The following is a 21,976-nucleotide window of genomic DNA, read 5'->3' on the forward strand; positions in this document are numbered from 1 at the left end:
GCTGATGAAGTATGAGTGAAGCTGTCATAAATGTCACATCTGTGAGCCAGGAGCATCATGTGCTTAGAGACCTGTTTTCACAACCACATGAGGAGATGTTGCAGACACATCATCAGCATCTAACTGCTGGGGACTGTCTGAACGTGTGTGTGTGTGTTTGTATTCTCAGAGCACCAGGAGAGCTATCTCAGCATCTGAGACAAACAGGTAAAACATCACACAACCATCATCTCTCCTGGGTCCCTGGGGAGTCAGGAAACAACAAGGTCAGGCAGCTGGGTTTCAACATTGGTCAGGCAAAACATAGAACTGTTTACCGCGCACGCCTCAAAGAAGTTCTCACAGAGTCACACGCACAAGACACAACCTAGCTGTGCAGCGCAGCAGTCTTCTGAGCCGATCTGGGTTTAGATGAACTAGGCTAGGAGCTGTCTTGTTTCCCACAAACAGGAACTGTTCAGATAGGAGACTAATGGAACTGTTGGCAGTTTAGATTACGGAGTGCTTTCTGTGCCAAATTGTGATGATGGTGTGTTAATGGAGGATCCTCACTGTGGTGCTAGCGGCCTAACAACTTTAACACCATTGTTTGCCCCCAGTGGACACTGGGGGCAAACTGATCCAGTTATCAGCCATGTTTTCACTCACACAGGGAGAGGATGAAAGGCTGTTCTGGAACCATGTCTGGGTGAAGATTGTTGGCAGTCTGTGGACATGCTCAGGTGTAAAGGCATGTGTGTGTGTGTGTGTGTAGTGTCCAATTCACTCTCTCTCTCTGCAGTATAGTGAATGTTCCCAGCCATGGTGTTGTATATTAGTGTTACACCAGCTCAGTCTGAGGAGGTCTATAAATATGCAGAGTAGGTTGAGGATACAGCTTCACTCAGCAGGGCGGAAAGAGCAACCATGGAGACGGACCCAGATGAAGACGGATCCTGCCACACCACCGCCCATGAACCCTGTGTGTGTGTTTTAGGGTATGCGGTGCTACACAAACATACCAAAGCACTTATCTCCATCCTGTTGACATATAGACATATAACTTCACCTGAATATTCCTTCATCCTGTACCCTGTCATGGCTGTGGTTTTGAGGTGGGTAAGCCTTATGGTAATGTGAACACTGCTCTCCATGCCTCTCCATTTCAAGTACAATTTCTCTTTCAGGCTCAACATTGATGTGCTATTTGCTTGCTGTTACACTCCTGAGGTGATTCCATGGCATTTATTTCAAGTACATAGTCACAACACTTTGATGAAGATGGCTGTTGCTATGCCTCAGTAAAAGTAAGCCTTTGTGGAAGTGGATTCATTCGTCCATTATGAAGATATTCCTGTTTTCCATTGGATGGACTGGTGTGTTGTATAATTCTTTATCACACAGAATGTTTCCAGGCTGTTCTTTGGCCTCCAGACAAGGATGCCTTTGTCATGAACTTCTGTAAAACAAAGAAATGCATCGTACTGAGGTACATTCTTGTATTAGGATTCCCCTCGAATGTATAAATGAATTAAAACCAACTCTCCGCTGCACCCCAGTTCCTTCAGTCCCGCTTGTCTTTCTGTCTAGTCAGCGGAAGCTCCAGCGCGGTGAGCTCCAGCGAAGTGAGCTCCAGAACAATCCACGCCTGCGCCACATCTCCGAGAGGTGCATGTTCTGGAGGAATCTAAGTGAAACTTGGGGGAAATCTTTGTGTGCGTCTCCAATTTCCTTCCTCCTCACAGCCGTCCTGGTGACTGTAGCGGCCCTGGCCTCCACACGCCAGCCCTCTGAGACCAGCTTTAGCTCACAGCCGTCCTGGTGACTGTAGCGGCCCTGGCCTCCACACGCCAGCCCCCTGAGACCAGCTTTAGCTCACAGCCGTCCTGGTGACTGTAGCGGCCCTGGCCTCCACACGCCAGCCCCCTGAGACCAGCTTTAGCTCACAGCCGTCCTGGTGACTGTAGCGGCCCTGGCCTCCACACGCCAGCCCTCTGAGACCAGCTTTAGCTCACAGCCGTCCTGGTGACTGTAGCGGCCCTGGCCTCCACACGCCAGCCCCCTGAGACCAGCTTTAGCTCACAGCCGTCCTGGTGACTGTAGCGGCCCTGGCCTCCACACGCCAGCCCCCTGAGACCAGCTTTAGCTCACAGCCGTCCTGGTGACTGTAGCGGCCCTGGCCTCCACACGCCAGCCCCCTGAGACCAGCTTTAGTATGCCGCTCGGCATCCTCAGGAAGGGTTAAAAGAAAACCTAATTTAGTAAATGCAGCAGGGAGCTGTCTGGCAGAAAGGCAGCCCTATAAGCTCTCTAATGGAAAATGCAGGTATGCTAATCCGCCATCATATTATATGTGATGAACCATGGAGATCTCTCTTCTGAAAGCACATTGTTCTGGGATCCATCATGACTGACGTGGTATCAAGGTCTGTGAAGCTACCGTGCTGCCTACTGTGGAATCCCACATTTAATAGGATGCATCCTGTGCGTGAGAAAACGTTCCTCTCCATCCTCTTGTCTCTAGGTCATAGAATGCTAAATGATTAGTTTATTAATGGCCTCTGTTTTTGTCTCTCTTTACAACCAGAATAGAACTGAGACAGCAACTGCTGGAACGAAACACAGTCTGGATTTCATCTGACACAGAGGAGAAAAAATTGACATTTTGGCATGATTAGACCTCTATTGATTTCAATTTAGCGCAGATCTGAGACTGATGAAGTCCTTGATTAGAAACATAGCATTCCTTTCCCAGAGCAATTTACCAACCTTCTATTGCTGGATTCCCGAACCCTTCGATTCTCTCATGATACCTGCTTGTTTCCACAGCAACTGCATAAAATGGTAGTTAGAATGGTGCTTCTGTAGGTAACGTCAGAAGGCTTCGACACCAGAGGTGAGTACCTGAGGACCAGAGAGGTCCTCACACACTAAAACATGTTCCCTTTTTTTCATTCAATTGTTCATGCAAATGATACCCCCAAAGGTGACTTCTCAATAGACAGTAATCATGAAACATTCAAATCATTAGCATTTCATCTGCCCAGATGGAGACAGCAGAGGATATAACCTCTATTGGATATAGTTGCTTGATTTCACACCTTTGAGTCTGGATAGTTTTTATTTTACTGAGGATTGTTCTAGTAATAGGGTACTCTCTCTCTCTGTCTGACCTTGGTAGATCAGTTCAAACACAGTGAGACGCATCCACAGTTCAATCAGAATCAGAATTCGGTTTATTCTCCATGTATGTTATACAAACACTGAATTTACTGTGGCAGGGAAGTGCAGACAATAAACATATACCGATCTTAAATTAAGTAAAAGTACAAAAGTTTAACTATTTCAAAGAACTAAACAGCCTAAGAATAAAACAATTTAAATATAAAATATATATAAAAATAAGAAATGCAGTGAGACACATCCACTAACTGAAAAGAGGATGATTTCTAAGACGTTCTACGGAACAAGATTCAGGTGAAACCTTTCTGTTGTTTTCTGGCACCTTCTCTCACAGCTGATAACTAATGTTGTTTTCCAGCCACACTTATCTTGTCCAATCCTTTCAACTCAGGACCTTTGACCTGTCTCTAATTGCTTCCCTCATTAGTCAGTCACTCGTCTGAAGGAGAGCTCTCTCCCCAGGCAGGACCTCCCTGCTCTGCCTGCAGCCTGGAGGAGAGCGCTCTCACCAGGTAAGACCTCCCTGCTCTGCCTGCAGCCTGGAGGAGAGCGCTCTCACCAGGCAGGACCTTCCTGCTCTGCCTGCAGCCTGGAGGAGAGCTCTCTCACCAGGCAGGACCTTCCTGCTCTGCCTGCAGCCTGGAGGAGAGCTCTCTCCCCAGGTAGGGCCGGGAGAGGGAACCGGGGGGGTTTTAATGGTAAACAATGACCTCTCTGCCACATTAAGCTGAGACGTGAACATGGAGATTGCATCTCAGTTGAATGATTGCCAGCAATTTTCCCTGTCATTTAACTGGCTATGCTGACACTGTGAGCATGATTAAGACAGAATGCAAGACAGAGTGTTTTGGAGCCACATTTTAGCCATCATCTGTTTCAATGGAATTAGATGTGTGTCTGCGTAATATGACAGGCCGTTCATTACAAGGGGCATGACTCTGCAACCAGCCATCCCTTTCAGACAGTCACGGACTGGAATGCAAACTCAGAGTGAATACAAGGTGAGTATTCTCGTGGCAGTTCGAGGGATGTTTGTTTGACTGCAAACAAACCTCGGTAAGCAAATATCTCCATAGTCCCCCATGATGGTATTTCGAAGGGGAAACAAAATACTGTTTGTTGACTTTTAATGATCTGTTGAACAGGCAGTTGCATTTGCAGTTTTATAATCTGATGATGGAATTTGCTTCATGATCATACTGCTGTTTGTCAGTGGGGCTGTTGACCAGTGGGTAGGTGTGTGAGTGCTGCAGTTCATTACCCTGTTGTTCCTGCATGTGATCCTGAGACTTGGCAGTGTGTTACATCCCCATCAAGCATGTCTGCTCTGGGACATCTTCATCTATCTATCCTTGAAGGAGGGAGATACTGAAGCAATGTTGTAACAAAATGGCAACAAGTCAGTTGACTGATTTCCTCAGCACACTGAAGAAAATTAGCTTGGCTGGAAAATTGATTGACTTTTTAATGTGCGACACGTGATGGCACTAAGTATATTGTGGAGTTTTTCAACGTTGTCAGAAACTTGTGGGCTTAGTGCTGGGGCTGTGTGATCATGCAGGAATACTTCTTGTTGCCTCATTAAAAGACAAGATAGAGAAAGTAGAACTTTTACCTTTTATGGAATTCACAACTTCTTTGTTTTGACATTGTTTATTGATGTTGTTGAGTACAAAACACGTGAATAAAGTGTGTCTGAGCCTTGTGCTCTGATTCCATCCTAGACTGAAATCAGGATTCCTCTTCCCAGATAAAAGACTCATGTTCCTCTCACCAGGGAGAAGATCTGGTACATCTCTGTGGTCGTTCTAGTCCTAAACTGGGTTATTTGAGATTACCAGTGACAGACATGTGTGAGAGTGGACAGGCAGTAGATTAAACTCCCTAAACTAGGGTTTCTACATTCAATGTAGTTGATCATTTCAGGGGTGTAGATTTTTTTTTAATGTTGGTGGGACGTGGGGGTGTTTTATAACTGAAGATGTGGCCATTAAATGTTATCTTCTTTGAAAAGTGGGGAGGGTCGGTTTTGCCATTTTCAAAAAAGTGCCCCCCCCATTTCTAATGATACCCACACACCTGGATAATTTCAAACACTTGCAACTGACAGAACAATTTGCAGAAGAAATGTGAAAATGTTCCACTTTGTCATTGCCAAAAAATTTAATTACCTTGGACAATATCAAATTGTTGAATCAGTTTGATGTGAACAGCATTGTGATATTTTTCAGCTTCATAAAAGTGTTCTTGGATGTAGTGATGGGATCAAAACACTGTAGGGAATGGGCAGAAAATACATTGTTACAAAAATTTATTTTTAATAAACTAAAATATTCTGTTTTATTCCATTTCACTCGAGTGATTAAGCTTTTACTTAAATTAAAAGTCGAATGAATTATACATTTTTTACGTTAATGTTAGAAATAGACATATTGTTATGTAACAAACGTTTTAATGAATTATTTATCCCATTTGGCTTAGAAATTCCCTTTCAAATGCAAAGAAACTTTGATTATCAAGCAATTCTACTTATCAGACAGTATGTGACCAGATTTGAAAGAAGCTGAACAGTTCTGAGACAATGGCAACATAAAGCACTTTGCTTTGATATCTCCAAGCAGCCCTTGTGCCTGAACTTTTATCAGAGGACGTTGGCTGAATTGAAATGTTTTCCTCCGATCCGTCACACATAACTGAAACATCCACAGAGATTCAGAAGCACACTGAGAAGTCATCATATGTTCACAGTATTATAAACCAGCAAACACAGTGCACCACTGTCAGAATGCACATTCATTCACTCATTCTAACTGCATTCTGCAACCTTTCCCTGACCCATAGTCCCACACAGAAAGCAAACAAGATCTGTGCTGCCTGGTGTGTCAGGAAAATAGGGATTTGATTAAATGCCATCTTTGTAGAAGTTTCTTTAATGTAATAATTGTACAAATCTGAATGTATATTGGAACATGTTTGTGAGGGCAATCAGCCAGGACCTACAAGCTACTTTATTGTTCCCGGTGGAACAAAAATAAAACAGCAGACATGAAAGACAACAATGAGGAGTTGAGAAAATGTCACACGGCTAATTTTGCTTTCCAGTTTTTAATGGCGTTCTCTGTCACGGTACAAACAAGAGGAGACAGCGTGCCTGGCTCTATATTGACCATGTGACATTTAAGCCATTAGAGGAATCCTGGTCTTATCAAATCATCCCCTTGACAAACAAACTTTGTTCTATAATTCTCAAAACAGACCTCTCGCTTTCTGTTTTGAGGTAAAAACATCAATAAATAAATGTTCCTGGCTGTGACTTGTTCTCCAATCCCATTAAAGGAACTGGTGAAAATGTAAAATTTCCTTTTCATCAGATTTTTCCCCCCTTTGTGAAAAAGCAAGCTTAGAATGTACATGATCTCTTTAAAGTGTCAGGAAAAACGATACATTTTGTGAACTATGAAAAATTATTTCTCCCAAGGTGTGCACAAGCTGTAATTATGGGATCAACAAGAAAATAGTGCAGTCGAGCCTTTCTGTACGTGAATGACAATAAATATGCCCAGACAGCTGTCTTCAGAAGCGCATGAAATATGAATAGATGCACAAACATGTGGGGAGGTTATATGCATCCTGCAGCACAAACAATAAGCAGGGCTGTGTTTAGTGGAGATAATGAGAGGGAACATTCTAGTCTTTGTGGGTTTGAGAGGAAAGGCACAGAATGTTTCCCTCTTCTACAGGTGTGGAGAATAACAGTTAAAGGTTTTGCTTGCTCGTTGGAGTCAGGTGGCTGAGCGGGTAGAGCATCGGGCTAGTAATCTGAAGGTTGCCAGTTCGATTCCCGGCCGGTGCACATGACGTTGTGTCCTTGGGCAAGGCACTTCACCCTACTTGCCTCGGGGAGAATGTCCCTGTACTTACTGTAAGTCGCTCTGGATAAGAACGTCTGCTAAATGTAAATGCTAAATCTGATGATTATGTTTATACATAGAATTGATTATTGTATTTATTGCCATGGAACAGAGAACACTTGAGATCCAACAACATTGGAAAAGTCTTGAAGTCTTCAGACTTGATGTTTTAGAAATGTGTCAGAGGAAGACCTCTGCCCAGGGTCGAGGGTTGACAGGCACATCGTGGTGTGGGTTGACAGGCACATCGTGGTGTGGGTTGACAGGCACATCGTGGTGTGGGTTGACAGGCACATCGTGGTGTGGGTTGACAGGCACATCGTGGTGTGGGTTGACAGGCACATCGTGGTGTGGGTTGACAGGCACATCGTGGTGTGGGTTGACAGGCACATCGTGGTGTGGGTATTTACGATGGTCTGGATGTTCAGCAGCCTATCAGACAAGCATCCAGCTCTATCTCTGGCTGAAGCACAGTGGGAGATGACAGGCGGCATGAAATATGATGTTACTGGTCATGTGAAATATTGCCCTCTATGGAAATATTGTCATCATATGAAACACTGTCCCTCCAGGAGTCTTGGGTGGGTTTTACATGGTTGCTGTTTGAACATGAGTTCTGCAGGTATAAGTGCAGACACATGGAACTATCTGAAAGTGCAGCACACTGACTTGTGATTACTACGAGTGCTCCAGAACAACTTTTACCCCCAGATGGCAATTCCTAGCTTGTACAGCAACATTATTCCCTAAATTCATCCTTGTCTGTAAGATGACCAAAGAGAGTGACTGGTAAAAAAAAAAAGGTCCAGATTCCGTGTCAAAATAATAATATTTTATTGTAAGGCACAAATATTTATCAGCTATGTAGCCTTTGTAGAGTAGAGTAGTGAACTACCAGCGAGAAGCTAATCAGCTCCAAGCAGCTGTTTCTGGTCTCTCAGAACAACCATGCAGAAACAGGCTTCGCTAGCTGCCCAGTCGCTCCGCAGTGTGGCTGAGTTGGCCGGAGGTTTAACAAATTTGGATGATTCTGAATCATCCACATTTTACTGTAATTTAGAGTTTCCTTCTAAATGAGTTTTATTATTTTCCTTGAAGGGTTTTTTGAAGTGTTTGGCATTATTGAGCACAGCAATTAAAAAAGGCTATTTTAGAGGTTACCTCATTCATTCCCTGACCCCCTTCTGAGTCTAATTGTGAGTCACATCGCAGCAGATGGAAGAAGAATCAAGCTTACTCTCCTGCTCCTCCTGCTAACTATATGACACACTTCATAGAGATGTTATCTGATAGGCCCTTTGGCCATGCAGATGCTCTCTGATTGGTCCGTGCATTTTCTCTTGCGGCTCTGGCTTGTCCTTGAAGAGACATTTCCTGCTTACAGTAACACACGGTTCTTATCTAGAGAGGAAATAAGAGAGGAAAATACTGTGGTAATTCCAAGGTCTATCAGCCATACTCTTAAAAGTACTTTGAAGTCGAAATAGCAGAATGCCCTCCAACACAGTAACCAAAGGCCTGTTCCATAAAGCGAGTTTACCGAATAAGCCAGACTTATGTCAGTTAGTCGGACTCATTTCTAGTTCATTCGGTTCCATAAAGCTAGCTCAACGTAGTTAGAACTCGGTTACTATGGCAACTCAGGCTGCGAAACTAGTCTCGTCAGGGTCAGACAGAACTGCAGGCTTAGCGTGACTTGGTGCTTAACCAGACCTTCCTGTAACACTGACCCAACGGGAAAACGATGATTTACGACGGATATTCTCATTTTCTTATTCTCATCAGTTCAATATGTTCAACATTGATAGAAACTTAAATACCCTACATGCTACAACATTTAGCCTAATGCATTAAACAATGATGAACAATGCTTTGATAGGCTACACACCATAGCCGTTAATGTATGGATGTTACTTTGTGATTTCAGATGTTTAGGCATCAGGCATACAGGCCCTCAATCTAAATTATCCGAGTATAATTATCATAGCAATATAATTGTTAACAGTAGCCTACAATTGCAAAACGAACCTTAAATCGGACCTCCATTTCCCCGACACAAAAAGCTACTGGATGTATTAATTAATAGTAGGCTATTTGTAGCCGGGTGGTGAATTAGTTGTAGCACCCCGTCATTTTAGCTTCTGGCTGAATGCGTGTGTATGTAAATGACTAGAAAATGACAAATGTATTTATATATATTTTGTTGGGTACATTTTGAGTTGTTTGTTTCGGCCACTGGGGGGTGGTGTCGCGAACCAGGTGTTGAAGCGGTGCATCTTGGTCGTTCTTTCTTTTCTCTTTCGTCCGAACATGGAAGCAGCACCTTTGAAAACTGCGGGAGTAAATCGTGTAGACATCTAGGTAAATGTTGTAATACTGTTTCAAATATGTATGTTAAAAGGTTTGAATTATACCTGTTTATCTTTTACTGGATGATGTTTTGTGTTCATTATATATTTTTGGATAGATGTCTATGGATTCGTATGTGGCGGCTAACGCCAGTGTTTCCGTGACTGTATATTTATATTGTTTTCTTTGTCAGTGTTCCTAAGTCCACTGCCGTATTGTTTTTTATTATTATTTTGTTTTACATCATTTCTTGGGGTGTGCTTCCTGCCAAAGCTACAGTTAATAAACGAACCCGAGAAAAGTAATTGTTTGTCCTGTGTCTGTCTCAATTCGGCAGGCTACATATTTATTTTAAACGATGGCGAAAAAGCCAATTTAGATGAGTTTAGAGGGTGTTTTTTAATCAACGAAGTAACGGTCTAAAAAGGTCCTTGACCTACGTAGCATATTGTTCACGACGTCACTTATGGCGTGTCATTTTACTTTAGGTGCGTTCGGCTCGACTTGACACGACTGCAGGCTTCTGACTTGAAACATTAGATGCGTTCGACATGGACTGCGGCTGCATGAGACGACCGGTGAGAGTAGCCGCTTGCAGTCGAGTTGAAAACGGCTCTGTGAAGTCAGGCATTCCAGCTTCTCGTGGTTTGCTGCGTTGATGTCAGCGTAACGGGTATGAACCTGTGAAACTCACTCCTCAGGTATGTAGTGGGCTACCCGCGTCAACGAATAGCTAGCTGTTCTTTGGCGTAGCTGGTAGTGGTCGCGCTTGGCATGTTAGAGGTCGAGCGTTGGGCCCAGCGAGTGGCGAACGACGCCTTGTAGTGACGGAGCGTGGCCATGTCCGTTACATACCGTTACATCAGTCATGGCCGATCAAGCGCTGTTTGCTTACATTAATTTATCTATAATTAAACTTATTTCCGTTAGTGAAGCGGCTGACTAAAACCTTTTCTTCAACACATTTTTAATTCAATTAAACTTTTTTGTGTGTTGGCGAAACTGAATCTGTCCGAATATTACAAAACGCGTCAAAGTTGACGTGTGTGAGTCTGGCCAATCATGAAAAAGCTGTGTCGTCACTTGAACCCGTGCAGTTGCTCTTGAGAAAATGCACTCGGCTACACAGCCGGTAGTTCTCGGATCGATCTCACGGTACTTTGATGGCGACGTCACAGTGACCTAGCCTCGGCGCCGTCTCAAGTCGGACAAACAGTCGAACCAGAATTCACTGTTTCAAGTCAGCCGCCTGCAGCGCTGCATGAAGTCGGGTCATGTTGAACGTACCTCTCGGGCTGCTTTAGAATAGGGTGCATGCGCAATTAGCTTGACTACTTAAATCTGACTTGAATTAATAGAACTGCCTGAGCTGAAATGGGCCTTTATGGAACCGCTTTAGCCACGCTTGACTAATTAAACTTATTCAAGTCTGGTTTAGGACTTTAAGTCTAGCTTTTTTGAGCGGCCTTTATGGAACAGGCCCCAGGAGTAATTCAGATGTCTGCTTAACAACATGGCTCAGCCCTCCTTAGTAGGACACAATTCAGCTCAGAGTTGCAAAGATTGTTCCTCCACCTTGCTTTCAGTCTTTAGTGGGAGTGAGACCAGCTTCATTTACTCTAAGTGAATCCCGTCAGTCTCAACACTGCATGATTTAATATCCAGGGACCAGGGCTGTCTCCCCCTCCAGAGCAATAAATAACACACTTGCATATAAAAGCTAGTGGTAACATAAAGGCCTTGGGGATACACAGAATAAAAGAGTTGTAAATAATAGCAGGTTTTACTGCTCAGGGTCCAGGTGGGGAGGGCAGGACCTGGGTGCTGAGCTCAGGGTCCAGGTGTGAAGAGGTGGGTGCCCCTGCCCCTCCTTCTCCCTCCCTCCACACGCACACACACACACACACACATATAAACTAACGAGCTAAATAAAGGTTTACCCGAGGGTGAATGTGGCGTGGTGGCAGCCTGTCCGTCCCTCCAGCAGGGAGGGGAGACGCAGTAGCCTCCTCCTGCGAATAGGAAAACACAACGGCGAATAGGAAAACACAATGACATTAACTTCTGACTGAAAACGTAGGGTCTATCTAGCAGAAGACAGACCCTCCTGATTGGACAGACAGTCTGTCTTTTAACAGGAAATAGCGGTGAAGAACAAACAATAACAACTGCAACCACACTGAGTTTCTCCACTTTCTGACATTTTTCATTAAGTTGGCAGTTATACGTATACATTTAGCTTGTGTCAATACAGTCAACTATTAGCAACAATTCATTACATTACATTTACATTTATGCATTTAGCAGATGCTTTTATCCAAAGAGACTTCCAAGAGAGAGCTTTACAAAAGAGCAAAGGTCACTGATCATAACAACGAGGTAGTCCCAAACACTGCAAGCAGCCAAAACATGAAGCATACATTGTGAAAAACTAAACAAGTGCCAAAGGGAAGACCCATAAGAGCATGCAGTTATACAATTTACAAATTAAAAACAACATGAACCCCAAAAAGTGCAAGACTACCTGTAGAAGAACAATCAACAGTAAAATTTCACGGCGAGTACAAGAATTGAGGAGTTAACTTCGTTATAACAAACCTACAAGAGCAACAAGTCTCTCAATAAGAGTCATTGTGATCCTGGAGGAAACTAACATCAGGTCCAATCAAGCAAGCATTCCTAAGTGCCGTTGTACTCCCGGAACAAGTGTGTCTTGAGCCTATTCTTGAAGGTGGGAAGACAGCCAGTGTCCCTGATGGAGGTGGGGAGCTGGTTCCACCATAACTCATTAACTAGCGTCACGGAAATTGGGAACAAAATGTTTGAACTTCTTTTAAAAATGTAAAATTTAAATAATTTTCAACCTTCCAAAACCTATTTTTTGAAATTTTACTAAATATTTTTGACTTGATTCACTTTCTTCAATGTGCCAGCTGCTGATCCTCATCTCTCACCAGAGAATTAGGCTGCTATGGTCTGTTATTGATTACTGGCCTTTTCATACTGGGTCATACTCTGGGGGAATAGGGTTAACACAATCTCTCCAACATCATTCATTAACACTGAGCATGAAGAGGAGAGCCCTACAAATATTTGAGTAAATATTTTTAATTCCCTACCCCTAACCATTTGTGCTTGTGTGGGTGTTTGCGCGTGCTGGTGTGTGTGTGTGTGCTTGTTAGGAGTAGAGAATGATGATGATGGTTTATGTGTTGTCAGCTTCAGTCCATAAACCATTATTCAAATTTTCTGAGGAACTGAAATAAATCCGATTCAATCATTCGATAAATCAGTCAAAATCAGGCAAGTGATTTTCTCATTGTGCAGTAGTATATTCGAATAGCTGATGTATAGCCTGGTAGGAAGACATCAGTCATATTAATGTAGAAATTAATTTACTCAGATTAGAGGCCATCACAAAAACACATTCCTCTACTTGACAGATGGATTTCTGCATTTAAGCGCTGAGTTCTCTTTACTGTCTCCTTTCAGCCATGGTTCCTCCGTATCTCATGACTCACTTGTACAACTTTGTACTTTAACACAACCTATAAAAGGAAATGTAAGTTATTGTACTTGAGAGAATAATAGCAGGCAACCGTTGGCAAGAACGTGTTAGATCCCACTCTTGAGTCAAGTCAACTGTAAAAGGTCTGTCAGTTAGCGTTGAGAATCTTGTTCTTGTCAGGATGAAAAACGGATCCATCCAGAATTACAGTAGCTCCAGGGAAATGTGATCCATGTAGACTTACAGTAGCTCCAGGGAAATACACATTGGAAGCAGGCATTATTCTCACTTGATCAAAATACAATTTTCCATTTGAGACCATGTGATCCATAATTTATTACTCACTTCACAAACTAAAGTTCAGTCACACATCAGAGGGAGAGACAAGAGAGAGATGTTGTTTGCTATTAGTGGACTGCAGAGCAAGAGAGTTGTGACTTTTCTGTTACGATTGTTGAACCTCATTAGTGGCAGCCACTACAGAACAGTTCCAAATAAGGTTTGTCATGGAACATTACAGAGAGACATGAGGGATGACCAGAATGCAAATCACCTCCCTTGAAAATTAACTGTGAAAATTCCCTCAGATTAGCTGTTACATGCATCTTGAAATATATACTTTTCAAATGGATTTTGCTCTCCTGGCATGAACAGAAATATGTAAAATACCTCCTTGCACAGTGTGTAATTGGAATAGTGCCTGATAATGTCAGCACCCTCAGGACTAATGATGATGCTGTGAATCCAATCATGATGGGGATGATATCTGTATGGTCACATGACCCTAAAGGCTCTCACACTTGTTACAGGCCCTGCACTGGCATCTTCTCTGGTTACCACTGCACTGAGGAAAACATTGTTAGCCATGACACTGATGTCCTGAAGACATATTAGCTAACATCCAGAGGCTAACCCTCACACTTAGATGAAGGGAAAACTAAAGTCTGCAAAACATTCCGCTGTCTTTCCAAAGTAATATGAATATGGTACAACAATGGCTCTAATATTTGGTAGATTGAAGGTCAACACAATTTCAACATCCCAGTGAGGACATACAGGTGTCTAAAATGGGTCCGTCCTGTAGATGCCATGTGAAAGGTTTTGTGAGGCTGAACTACTTCTGTTCAATTTAAATTCACGTGTATTCAGACTGAGGCTGTTAGTGAAGCAGCTAGTGCTGTCTTCATAACCCAGCGCTCTGCCCTACTGCTGCTTCTGAAAGGAAGCACTGAGGATTTCAATCAAAGCAAGATGCAACTATAAAGGAACAGTAGGTACCTGTTGATGAGCACCAATCAGTCAGAGCCTTCAGCCTTTGGGCCGGCCCTGAGTCGGTACCAAATTAATTTGTGATCAGATATGGTGGAGCTCCAAGTGGAAATAATGCATTATTATCTTTTTTTATCACTTGATTTTTACTTGATTGTATTAAATGCCAAGTGATACATCATATACGACATTTATCTCTTTCTCTCTGTGTCTCATTATCACTCTCTCTCTTTCTCTCTGTGTCTCATTATCACTCTCTCTCTTTCTCTCTGTGTCTCATTATCACTCTCTCTCTTTCTCTCTGTGTCTCATTATCACTCTCTCTTTCTCTCTGTGTCTCATTATCACTCTCTCTCTTTCTCTCTGTGTCTCATTATCACTCTCTCTCTTTCTCTCTGTGTCTCATTATCACTCTCTCTCTCTCTCTCTCTGTGTCTCATTATCACTCTCTCTCTCTCTCTCTGTGTCTCATTATCACTCTCTCTCTTTCTCTCTGTGTCTCATTATCACTCTCTCTCTTTCTCTCTGTGTCTCATTATCACTCTCTCTCTTTCTCTCTGTGTCTCATTATCCTTCTCTCTCTTTCTCTCTGTGTCTCATTATCACTCTCTCTCTTTCTCTCTGTGTCTCATTATCACTCTCTCTCTTTCTCTCTGTGTCTCATTATCACTCTCTCTCTTTCTCTCTGTGTCTCATTATCACTCTCTCTCTTTCTCTCTGTGTCTCATTATCACTCTCTCTCTCTCTCTCTGTGTCTCATTATCACTCTCTCTCTTTCTCTTTCTCTCTGTGTCTCATTATCACTCTCTCTCTTTCTCTTTCTCTCTGTGTCTCATTATCACTCTCTCTCTTTCTCTCTGTGTCTCATTATCACTCTCTCTCTTTCTCTCTGTGTCTCATTATCACTCTCTCTCTTTCTCTCTGTGTCTCATTATCACTCTCTCTCTTTCTCTCTGTGTCTCATTATCACTCTCTCTCTTTCTCTCTGTGTCTCATTATCACTCTCTCTCTTTCTCTCTGTGTCTCATTATCACTCTCTCTCTTTCTCTCTGTGTCTCATTATCACTCTCTCTCTTTCTCTCTGTGTCTCATTATCACTCTCTCTCTTTCTCTCTGTGTCTCATTATCACTCTCTCTCTTTCTCTCTGTGTCTCATTATCACTCTCTCTCTTTCTCTCTGTGTCTCATTATCACTCTCTCTCTTTCTCTCTGTGTCTCATTATCACTCTCTCTCTTTCTCTCTGTGTCTCATTATCACTCTCTTTCTCTCTCTCTCTGCCTGTCTCTCTCGCTTTCTCTTTCAATCTTTCTCCAAAACCTCTCCATGATTTTACACAGACAGATGTTCTCTCCTTTGTGCTGAGGCGCTGGGTGTCCAGCAGGGATCGATGGTGAGGCTCGGAGCTGCTTCGGCCACAACGCTCACACAGTGTAAACTCCCTCATTTAATGTAAAGGACAACATGATTACATTACGCTGTGAAATGCTGCGGGTTATCTACTCTGAGATATTCATGGGGTTTACTCTCCCCGCTACCCTCGCCAGCCATCCGCCTGGGTGAGGGGTCATAAATAACCCATTTTCTTCTGTGTCTATATTTCTGAGTATAGCTATTTAGTTCTAGCTGGCTCGCAATTTCAGCTATGACCTTTAAGGCATGTCTCGGTTATTTCAAACATGTTTCATTCACAGCGGCAGGAAAATGCTCTAGTAGAGGAGGTGAATACATGTGTGATCTATATCCCACAATGCAAAGTTTTATTCCCATCCTTCTAAAAGCTCAGAGGAAAGGATGCTGTCAACCACAGCTACTTCTAGGGATGAGCCGGACCACTGAGGGTGTCACTGGCGTTCTATAGAGCGTCTTTAACGAGTACAATTAAAGCTGGCAATATTAAGAGCAGATCCTATATTATATTAAGGTAATATTAAGGTCCTGAGAAAAAGTATGTAGCTAAATGAAGCATTGTCTCTGTAGCTCCAGAACACCTGAGCTAAAGGTTTCATCTGCTAATTGACTCCCACCCTGTCCTCACTGCTCATTACCACCAGGGCAGGTTGCAGGTGCAGGTTTCATTATACATGGGTGGGACATTTCCCTCCCACTTTTTATTACGAAAATTATATTTAACGGCCGCATCCTCAGTTATTTAAAAAGTTGCCCCACCCACAGTTGAAAACTAACCCATGTTCCTGTTTACAACAGCCCTTACTGATGGTTAAAGAAATCATTGACTAGCCGATGGCTGGATGTGAGTGCTGCTGTGCAGTATGTGGACTTGACCTGGTGTTCTGATATCACCATCCTTGCTGTTCTGTTCATCCTAATCAAGCCATTTTGTGAATGGATGTGAATTTGAGTGCGCAGCAAGTGTTTTATTTTAAGTGTACAATATGGATATTCAATTTCAAGTTAGTCATTAATGATGTTGAGAGACTTGATATTCATGTCATGCGCCAAGACTTAATTGGCTAAGTGGATTTGGGGACGGCAAGCCCATTACTGGCGGTTTCAGATTGGCGATTCAATATCATACACTTTCTTGCTTGAGTTAGCAATGTGTCGTCATGCGAACAGGATTGGATTGCCACCATATAGCCGAGTAGGTGCACTGTCTTCACAGCACCAATCTCTTTCAATTAATTTTGGTGTGCTCAATGCTGTGCCACTACACTCGAGGGAGCTTGACTTTAGCATGTTCTGAGACATGTGACTGTACTGCAGATATACTGTACTGCAGATATACTGTACTGCATTGTTAATAGCGATGATCTCTATCATTTTCCCAAAGTGCTTCACAAATGTTAAGATCCAGTGGAGTTGAGCGTCTTTGACGTCTTTTGAACAAAGCATCTCCCATGTTGATGCGTAATCAGTTATCCCGACGTGTAACCGAACACAGGAACGTTAACATAGAGAAACGCTAACACAATCACATACTATAGCCTACTAGACTTGCAGCGGCATTAACCTATCCACACACCCGCGCACTCTGTCAGGGACGGGTAAACCCATGGAGAGAGGGAGGAGGAATGACCCTTCCCAGTCTGGGAAGCGGAGGATGCCGCCCGGAGAGGAAACAACGCGTGTTTTTCAGGGGAGCAGGGATTAAGGAACGGCAGCACATGCAGAAACTGACTTTGAGCGATTGGAACCATTGTAACTCAGCTGGGCTTCCAAATGGACCTTATAATGTCATACATCCCAACAGGAGAGAATCACCTGCAAACCCAGAGATTGATAGCAGGCGGTTGCTCCCCAGCGTCTCAGTGCAGACAGATTTATCCATCATTACAATTTGGATTTGCTAAACTGGTTTGGATGAAAAGACGGCCATTAGGGTGTCCAGGAAGGCAGATGTGTGACCCGCTACAGGGTAGGCGCAAAGAAAATGAGAAATCCAGAATGAGGCAAGAGTTTATTAAGAATGGCTGATATTAATGTATATCCAGCAGACAGATGGAGGTGGATGAGAGGATCACACCTAGAGACGTGCCCAGCACCCACACCACACCACTAACGCTCTGGAGTTTCAGCCACAGCAATAGTAGAACTATAAAAAACAATATGGATCAAACTAAATGTTCTTGAATGTAAATACATCTCTGTCATGTATGCTGACTTGCGGGCCTAGAAGAGTGCTCACTGTGCAGAAATCTTCCTAGGTGTGCCTGCGAGGCTGTGTTTGCTAGGGAGGGTGACAACTTAAATGGCTGATATAAAACCTGACAAAACTGATATATCATACACGCCTGCCTGTCTGCTAGAAATTCCCTCTTTTAAAGGATGCTTTATCCTCCAGACATAGCTCATGGCACTAGACTGCAGCTTGTGGCCTTGTGTATTTATGTAGCTGGATAGGAGTCTTAATGGGTTTGTGTGGCTTCAGATTGGATTTACCATAGTCTAGGTTCAGAAGTCAAATATGTGGAATGCCAGAGGTGACTATTGAAAAAGTTGCAGACTGAATTTCAATGTGTTTTTACTGCAAAAATGTTCATGACTAGTATACCTGAAAAAGCCTTGAAGTTCAAGCTAATGTAATCCAATGTGACTGGATGAGGTCAGCGGTAGCCAGTCACTGCCATGACAACTAACACCATTACTCACCTGTTGTTCAGAAACTGTCACATGAAACCAAAGGCATGACCATCCTGTTGGCCTGCATAATACGGCTCCCACCACCCTGTCACAAGCAGCTAACCCTGACAGGTGCACTAATGGACCAGGTGTCCCCATGGTAACAGTGGTAACCCAGCCACGCCACATATTATTGGTTACTGAGATCCGGACATGTAGCAGAGGCAGCATCCGTTGTGACTCCAATGAACACCTTGGATCGTCTATTTTCTCTCCCTAATGAGTTCACCCCCCAGTCTGTTTGAGGAGGGGGGCACACCCAGGTGCTGTTTAACAGAGCAGTCAGACTGGCTGCTAATCTCTGCTTTGCTGTTCACAAACTCCGCTCATCCCCTCAGTCATAGACACAGAGACTCCCTTGGGAACACGCTTATTTAACACCTTTCACTTAATCAGAGGGCTGTGAGTCCTCACATGCCCACCTGCCGATATGAGGGAGAGAGGGGAAGACAAGGGAGATGACTCATGACAAAGAAAGAATGTCAAACATTCTTTAACACAGTTGTTATACTCTGAAATGGGGGAGTCTGACTAGAATGTGGAGGGACAGCTTCAATACTGATGGTAGTGGCCTCCGACAGCAGTCTGTGGTCCCAGCTGCTCTCTGCATGTGGGGTCAGGTCAGTCTGCTCTCTGCATGTGGGGTCAGGTCAGTCTGCTCTCTGCATGTGGGGTCAGGTCAGTCTGCTCTCTGCATGTGGGGTCAGGTCAGTCTGCTCTCTGCATGTGGGCTCAGGTCAGTCTGCTCTCTGCATGTGGGGTCAGGTCAGTCTGCTCTCTGCATGTGGGCTCAGGTCAGTCTGCTCTCTGCATGTGGGGTCAGGTCAGTCTGCTCTCTGCATGTGGGGTCAGGTCAGTCTGCTCTCTGCATGTGGGGTCAGGTCAGTCTGCTCTCTGCATGTGGGGTCAGGTCAGTCTGCTCAGTCTGCAGACTGATCTGTCTCAGATCAACTGCATGGAGACGAGAGGCCAGGCAGGCTGTCTCACTCAGAAATTCTTCAATCTCTCTGCAAGTCAAACACATTTAACTGTTCCCCTTCTCTTCCTGTCTCTTTCTCTCTCACTTCTCCTGTATCTTGTCTTTGATGACCATTTTGTCTTCATATAGCTTCTCCGTTTCTCAAGGTTGTTAAACTTGCGCTCTCTTCCAATGCTTGATAATACTGCCTCACTAACCTGAAGGAATTTACATATTCCTGTTTTACATTTTGCATATTCCTGTTTTACATTAAACAGTTCAAAGAGGACCTTTTGAACTGCGATATAAAAACTAGTTTTGAATTTAGTTTTACTGGACTGGATGGAAATCATGCTGTCTGAATGAGGTTAAGATAACTGAAATAGAAGAATTGACTTAGAGAAATCCACTATCTTATGAGAGCCGAGTGCGCTAACTGCCCGACCTTCTAACTGCATTACCGTTTGTTTTCTTGTTTGATGAGGTGAAAAAATATTTGTTTATCATGAATTTAATATTGACTGATTATTCCAAGACCCTGCATTGCAATGTAGAGCTTGTCCTTCATTCTTTTCATGCACACATACTGTATCCCAAAATGGGGATATGCATACGTTTGCTGCTTAGAATACTCAAACTGCTGGTGATATTTGCAGACCATTATCTCTGCCAGAGCTCTGAGACAACAGCTCAGTGAGCCTGGACTGCTGCGGGCCGGCGGGACCTAAAGAAACTGTCCGTCAGCCTTTAAAAGACTCATCAATGAGAGACTATGGATTACCAGCGCAAGCATTCTCTCCCTGCTGCGTTTGGATATCAATTATTCAGGTGTGCAGCACGATTCTTCCAGATCTCCACCAGTCTAAGTGAGGCTGACGAAAAGCTCAACCTGAGGTAATGAGTCAAAAGTCAGGCAGTCTTCCTCTCTTGTGGGTTTGTTATCAAACATCTAAGCATCTTTCTCATTCTCCCCCAGCTCATGCTGCAAACCTACACCAGAGTATTCCTTGAGGTCCATCCATTACAACTTCCAAAGACTGCACAGTAAAAATATACTTGCGGGGAAAGTGCAAGGGGAGATCAGGAAGGAATTTTTTTTTGACTTGATGCCATAAGTCATTCTACTGGTACTCCTGATTGTTTGCTTCCTGTAAGGGTGAAACTATCTAGTGAGAGCTTTCAGGACAAGTTGTTCAGTGTAAACAGCCTCCAGATGTTCAGACAGATGAGGGCTGCTGGCCGAATCAGGCACCTCCCTTCACTTCTTGGAGCACAGACCTCCCCTCTGCCAGCTCCTCCAGGCCTGCCAGGACCTCAGGGGCTCTGGGCCCAAGGGAGAGGCAGGGTGCCAGGGGAAACCTCTCAGAATGTGCCCTTTAATGTCAGGGAGCTCTGGATCTCTGGAGGGGGCTGGGGGATGGAGGGGTGGGGTGGAGGAGGGCAGGGGGTAGGGGAAGCAGGGCTCTCTATTTCAAGCCAGGCTGAATCCCCTGCCTACTTAGTATGCATGCCTACACTCGCTGTCCACACTCAATGCAGAGAGAAGGCAGAATTTGTCACCAAGCTCGAAAAACAAATGATTCTGACATACTTGATACATTTCACTGTAACATGATTTAATTATTCGCTGTGACACAGTGCATATTATTTGCATTTGCTTGTTTACATGCTGTCGGAAATGTTTATTATGTCATCTTTAGATAACAGAAGTTCTACCTATATGGCAGTTTGTTGACTGAGACACGTTTTTTTATTTAAATGCTCAAATAGAAATCATGTGACAGATTAATCAGTTACTTCAATAGGCACAGCTGTTTCTCCCAGGATGTGCAACAGGTTTCTATGGTGATGAGATGTAAGAGGTAACTGCTGTGAATATTTAGATGGATTATTGCAGAAATATTTCAGTTTTGCATTTAAATCACTATATTATATTAAACTAGCTCTATTCATGAGAGTGTGAATGCTGTAAAAATGTTATGATTGATTTCGATTAGATGGACTCCTTGAAAATAAGCAGTACAATGTTTGGGTAAATTACACTTGTAATCCTTTTTTGAGCCATTAGTTAAAAGTGGATTAATCTCAGGAAGGGGTTCAGTAGGAGAGAGCTCAGCGTTGGCAGTATTTTGATGACACTATGTGCCACGTCAATATAATTAAGCAGAGATTAAATTATAAACACTACCTTCTCTTAAAAGAACTGCTTACTCAGCCATACCACAATGTAATTAACAAACAAAGTCAGACTGATGTGTTGTCTGGAGTATCCTCATTGTCCAATCGTCAGCCGTAGAGCATTTTTCACTTTATATTTTGCTGCCACAACATGATGGGCTTCAGGAGCTTGTTTAAGGCAACACTGACACAGTAAAGGACTGCTGGCATGGGTTCTGCTTTGCTTTCCAGCATTTTCCTATTCACAGGGAAAAGTTAAAATACAATTTGCATTGTTCCCCTTATTTACATTTACTAGACACATTTATCCAGAGCGACTTACAGTAAGTGCAGGGACATTCCCCCGAGGCAAGTAGGGTAAAGTGCCTTGCCCAAGGACACGTTATTTGGCATGACAGGGAATCGATCCGGTAACCTTCTGATTACTAGCCCGATTCCCTGACTGCTCAGCCACCTGACTCCTACTTTGCCACCCTAAAAAAGTGTACTCATGAAATGAC

At 43.5% G+C, this 21,976-nt stretch overlaps 1 long non-coding RNA gene across 1 annotated transcript in view; it reads left to right on the forward strand.

Moving 5' to 3' along the window:
• The first annotated feature begins 9,986 nt into the window (after nucleotides 1-9,986).
• LOC146268676 (uncharacterized) overlaps nucleotides 9,987-21,976 on the forward strand; it is a 38,555-nt gene continuing 26,565 nt past the window's right edge. Inside the window, exon 1 of the long non-coding RNA XR_014724691.1 lies at nucleotides 9,987-10,123. This is a non-coding gene — a long non-coding RNA (uncharacterized LOC146268676). The remainder of the gene's footprint in view (nucleotides 10,124-21,976) is intronic.

This window comes from Hypomesus nipponensis, chromosome 11 (genome assembly GCF_054491055.1).
Source record: "Hypomesus nipponensis isolate SF chromosome 11, ASM5449105v1, whole genome shotgun sequence".
NCBI classification, from domain to species: domain Eukaryota; kingdom Metazoa; phylum Chordata; class Actinopteri; order Osmeriformes; family Osmeridae; genus Hypomesus; species Hypomesus nipponensis.